General features: G+C 34.2%; 1 long non-coding RNA gene across 6 annotated transcripts; it reads left to right on the forward strand.

Moving 5' to 3' along the window:
* The first annotated feature begins 1326 nt into the window (after positions 1-1326).
* Positions 1327-5274, forward strand: LOC127742516 (uncharacterized). 6 transcript variants are annotated; one of them, XR_008003827.1, is made up of 7 exons: positions 1327-1780; positions 1851-1898; positions 2004-3608; positions 4142-4228; positions 4302-4432; positions 4824-4929; positions 5052-5274. It is a non-coding gene; the product is annotated as an uncharacterized LOC127742516 (long non-coding RNA). The 6 variants fall into 6 exon arrangements; XR_008003828.1 differs by having other exon boundaries at positions 1327-1749; XR_008003824.1 differs by having other exon boundaries at positions 1342-1780; positions 1851-2095; positions 3408-3608.
* The last annotated feature ends 762 nt before the right edge of the window (positions 5275-6036 follow it).

Raw genomic sequence — 6036 nt, forward strand, 5'->3', positions numbered from 1 at the left:
CGTATGCATGCCATGTCTCGCGTACGCGAGGTTTAATTCACTATCTCGCATACTCGACCCTTGTCCACATATGCTAGTTCCCCTAGACAGTGGTGAATTTCTGTGTACGCAGCCATATGTCCGCGTACGCGGGTCCTGTATTTTCTCAAAAAGCTGTTACAAATCTGTAGAAACACTTTTTCACACCAAACTTTCTATGAGCACAAGTTTTTTTGTTAAAACCATTTTTAGTTCGTTCTTTGAACGATGTAAACTTCACGGACCCAATTTTCATATGAAATAAGTTTGGTAAAGTTTGAGCGTCCGAAAGCCGAGTTATAACTTGTCGAAGTTTGGTAAAAAATTAGTCTTTTGCCTAAAATTCTAAACCTCTATTTTTACTACTTTCTCAACTCAATACCAATATCCCAAGCTTCAAACAGCACCCAAAACAAATCAAATCATATCTCAACACTTATCATTCACTCCATAACACACCAATACATAATTTCATCATATTCAACCCAATCATCCATATTCAAGACAACTTTATATATAATCATCAATATATCAACACCAATCATTAAAATCATCATTTCTCCAACATCAACCACATTCGTATCAATGACCATCAATCCAACCATACCATATCAATTCAACACAATTTGCATAAACTAAAACTACTAAGACACCAAACACATAATTCAACTTATCCTAGGTCGTTTAGCCTAAGTTTTCACGTTACGCTATATATTACCTACGAAAAACCAAAATCATACCTTAGTCAATTCCTCATTAAAGCCACAAATACTTCAATTTTACCATTCTTCAAGCTCCAATGCTTCAACTCCTCACCAAGTGCGAACTCCCAGCCATTAAGACTTAAATTCCCGCTTTCCAACACCACCAATTCGATCCAATAACTCACAAATTAATCTATACCAACAATATTACTCAAAATCAACTTAGAACTCATAATTATTAGTGATTTACAAGAGTTAGAGGTTTCTCACCTTACTAACGGAAATTTGGGACAAGACCTGACAAGTCCACAAAGCTTGATCTTAAACACCAAAATTACATAATCCCTCAAAATCAAAACCTCAAAATTTTGAAATTATGGAGAGATTGGTTGAGCAAAAAATAGTGAGATACTTATTACCAAATTGTTTAGTGAGCTTTGTAGAGTTTGACGCGGTGGTCGCGGGACTGCAAATGGTGTGGCGATCGGAGCTCCAAATTAAAAGTTATGTGAGGTTGAATGACAGGTTAGGTTTGGAGTTTCTTTCCTTCTCTTGGCTCGCTTTTAGCATTTTGCATGTGATAACACTACCACAGGAACGGAGGATAGTAGCAGATTATTAGTGTCTCTTTTGATAGCCGCCACTATCTGCTAGTTTAACAGCGATTCTGGCTGCGGTTTTGAGAAGAGCTGCGGTATAACTTAATTTGGCAGTGATTTGAACAAACCCGCCGCTAACCTGACTCTTTTAAGATTTGGCCTCAACTTGCCCTCTTTCTGTTTCATTCTATTTTTCACTCTCCCTGTATATACTCATTCCTCGACTTCTTTCGCTGTCGTCCCTAGTTGTTATCTACTCCGACTTTCATCCTAAACTTTTATCAGCGCTGCTTCTGCCGATGTCGAGGTCCTCTGTTTCATCTCTTCCTCCGGATCTGCTCGCCATCTCGTTCTACGTGTGCGTTCTTCGAATCTGCTGTAGATGCATGAGCGCCCTGCTTCTGTCGTCGCATCCAGTCTGTGTCGCCGTCAGTCTTTCACCATCACCATCCATCACTGGTTCTGCTCCTTCTTCCTTTCTTTGTTTGTTTAGGTATTCATTTTCTTATTTTGTCTTTTTTTTTCCTAGGTCATTGATTTCATTTTTTCACATACATTGCTGGAATAGCAAAACGAGGTGAATTCTTGAAATTTGTCCAATTATACTAGCTAATTGTGTTTGTTACAAATCCAATTTCTACTTTAGCCAAGGTTCTCAAAACCAAATAAATTGTGTTGAAAGATATCACCAGCGGAGCCCGGGCACACTCCGTTCCTTTGAAAAACCGGGTGAGTGTGATCTTGTTGTTCGAAGCTATATCTGAATCAGCAAAGGTATGTCTTCTAATTTACATTTTAATCCTTGCAATGGTGGTTGCCCAGTGTTAGTCACTTAATTTTGGAATTTTTATTTTGTACTCTTTATTTTCCTCAAAAATTGCTATACTTTATTGTAGGAAATCAAGCATGTGTTTCTTTACAAAGACTTGTGTATCTTACTTCTTTAAATAGCTAAAATTAAACATGAGGGATTTGGAGAGGAATTGTTCTGGTTTTGGTTGATAGCTATGCTGGAAATATCGACATTCTAGAAGCAGAATTTTCTGGAATAAAAGTTGGTCTGATGAAGGGATACGATCATGCTATTTGCTAGCCTGATTTTGCTACTTGTCTGTATTTCAATGGAAAATATAGTTGTTGTAGCATTACTTGCTACTTGGATTGGATCATAGATGAATAGATGAGTCCATAGACCTTATATATCATTGATGTTATTGAAAAGTTTGAGAGAAATAGTTTTTCATATTTTCCAAGAGTAAGATTCCCTTCACCTTTTGTCGAACGGCAAAAATTGATGCACTTTCTTGTTCTGTAGTGATGAACTGATGATCTCTCCTGGAGAGTTCGTGATTCTTTCTATATTAAATTTAACATTTTATGTTTTGTTTTGCTTATTTTGCTTTCTTAGCAGAGGTTTGGCAATGTTTCAAATACTTCCATCAATCTATTGAATTATTCTTTGTAGTGTGTAGTGTAGGACACAATTAGTCATGGGGCACCCCTTTAAAGACAAATAGTCAAAGATCATGAAAAAAATAAATAATAAGCATAAGAACAATTTTGTGGTTAGAATATCCATCAAATTATTTTCTCTTATGACTTATAGATGAATGAATAATATTTTTTTCTTTTGCTGAATAAATTAATATTAGTAATTTGTTATGACTCAGATAATATGCAAGATGACAGCTGGCTAGTTCATACTGCAAGTTTAATACTTAGTAATACATCAAAAGCAATAAATAAGCACACATGCCATCTCAAGAGGAATGAAAAATTATTACTCAATATTTTCTTTATTTGGATTTTATGTCAATTTATTTGTTGCTTTTTGTTTTGCATTATGCATGAAATCTATTCATACAGTGACGGGAAAGCTAGGTGATGTTTTGGCATGGCAATATCAATCAAATATGTTGCTTATTAAATAATATTCTAGTGGCTACCGTAGCTGATCATAATAGTGAGCAACTTGCAGGGTTTTGTGCTTTTATATTGGTATCGCTTAGATCATCTTGTGGAAAGTAAGTATTGGAATTGATTGTTGGCTAGTTAATTTTCAATCAACATATTTTTTCTTTTGTAGGTTTGTGGAGGAAAATGCTAAAAATAGAAAGCAAATGGCCATGGAGATCTTGTATGATTCAGTTTCTGAATGTGATTTTTCGCTTAAGCAGAAGAGATCAATGGTGTCAGACAAAAGTGTAAATATAAATTTTAGGCCATATGCCCACTTCCAAAGAATTCCTACATCTGATGAAGACAAAGATTCTGACTAGCTTCTTTGGTAATTGAATTTTCTTTTTCTTCAATGTTTGATTATATGTCATTATCTACTCTATTGTAACAATGGTGATATATTATCAAGTTATAAGCAGCTTCTAAATTTTTTCATATAATTGTTGAAAATTTTCCATTTTCCATATAGTTTTTTGATGGACTAATATTGTTAAAGTAGCTAGTTCTACGTTTTTTTCTTATTTGTTTCCAATGTTTTCTTCTTGTGATCTTCCACAATTAATGCTTTCCTAATGCCTCGAACCAATTACAAAGGGAATTTCTATCTTGCTTTGATTATTTTGCTTTTATATTTTAACATTTTGTAATTTCATTTAGTAATGTCTTTTCATTCTTTATTGCTTTCTGTAGCTTGTCTTATTCTCTCTTAATGATACCATTGGGTAAATATACATGCATTTTGATCAAGTGCCCTTATAGATAGCAATTTTTGTGCTCGAGAAGATTTATTTATTTATTGGTTGAGTATTTTTTTGGGGGGAGGGAGGATCAATCCACTCATTGACATTAAAGCTTTTACAGGGGAGCATTTATGGCCTCATTCTTATGGGTTGATGGCAGGTCCTGCTTTGATTGATTTACACAATATTCGCCCTTCTGATGTCAATGGTAAGAAAATCCACTGCTCGATATTTTAACAAATCAATATGTCATTTCATTTTATATTACAAGTTTCTTGCAGTCAAATCATCAAGGGGAAATAAGTATTACGATGAATGCATGACTAGTTCAAACAAATGTTTGAGTCCAGCAAACAAAGAAGCTCTGTTGGACACTGAAACAAACAAGTAGGGGTGGACACCGCCTGCAAGGGTAATCTTTTATGTATTTTTCAAGCCAATTGTAGTTAATTTCTAATCCTGCAATGAATTGAAAAGAGATATGACTTGGCAGTACAGTCATATCCCGTATGTCACTATACTCTTGTCACTTTAAAATTATAGCACCTGAGCTTAGCCATTTTAGTTGGACACATTGGATTTCTATTAAAATCGTTCTAATGATGTTCATTGGTAACTCGAATGGTACCTGAGGAGCTAATATCAGATGTTAAAGGATGATCATATAGGTATATGGTGGGAATTAAGTACTTAAATAAGTCTGTTTTCCAATTAGTTGTGAGCCTGTGATGTCAGTTCATATGGACATATTTATTCAAATTTTATTTTTAATATACATCTAAAGTTAGACTAATTAACCTCAGGTTAGAGGGGATATCGCAAGGGCTTTAATGTACATGGAAGTCACTTATGGGTTTCAACAATCAGGGGGAAATCCAGGTCTTTGCCTCTCAGATACTCCAAATGTTGGTAGGTTGGGCTATTGTTTTCAACTTTGCATTTCACTGTAATGCTTAGACTGCTAACCAAATTTATGCTATACCTTAAAGTTCAAAGGGAAGTAACAATTGTGTGTTTTATGCGGAGAACAGGGAGATGGGGTTGCTTTCCGCTCTATTATCACATGAAGTTTGCATTTCTTGTTTGGCTACAGTATAAAACGCACGAATATTGTAATGTGTGTAGCTTTGTCTTAGTTGTGAGCTTTAAATTTTCTATTTTCTTTCATTTTTCCTTTGTTTCCATCATTGTACATAGGAAATTTACATATTGTATCCAATAAGAATAATGTTCTTGTCTATTGAACCTGGGAGTTTTTGCCACAAGTTTAGATTTAATATATGAAAAAATTAAGATTCATATTATTAAAAGATATATCTTTAAAATTAAACAAAAAAATCAGCATTTTTTAAAAGAAAAATCCAATTATTTTTTTTAATTTGTATTGAAATTAGCGGCGGTTTTATAACCGCCGCAATCAGTGCCAAATTTAAAAACGTAAGAACATTGATACCAGCGGTTGCTGGAAACCGCCGCCAAACCTAATCCCGGCGTCCATAACTAGGGCGGTTTAGTAAGCCGCCGGCCTTTAATTTTGCGGCGGTTTAAAACCGCCGCCAATCATAAAAAAAACCGCTGGTAAGTAGCGCATCTCCTGTAGTGTAAGAGGAAGAAGAAAGCTGAGTTGTGGTTTTATGTGTTGGATTATGGGTCCGATTTGGATTCGATTCGACATGTTTGTCTAATTTTGGATCAAATTTTTTAAAATTAATATTAAAATTTATATTTTAATTATTTCTACTTTATTAAACTATAAAATTTAATTTTTTAATTTTTTAAATAATAATTAATTTATTGAATAATTATTTACTAATTTCGCAGATTTTATACTTACAAAACAGAAAGCTAACTAAAGGAAGCAAACTAATAGTGAACTAGCATCACTCCTAACTAATCTTTATCATAATTATATCCATACTTCTAACACCCTCTTCCAGTTCAAGCTTAGAGATTATCACACACTCTTAAGTTTAATCTTAAATTTATCAAACAGTCTTTGTGAGAAAGGTATTGTTA

Source organism: Arachis duranensis, chromosome 10 (genome assembly GCF_000817695.3).
Source record: "Arachis duranensis cultivar V14167 chromosome 10, aradu.V14167.gnm2.J7QH, whole genome shotgun sequence".
Classification (NCBI taxonomy): Eukaryota; Viridiplantae; Streptophyta; class Magnoliopsida; order Fabales; family Fabaceae; genus Arachis; species Arachis duranensis.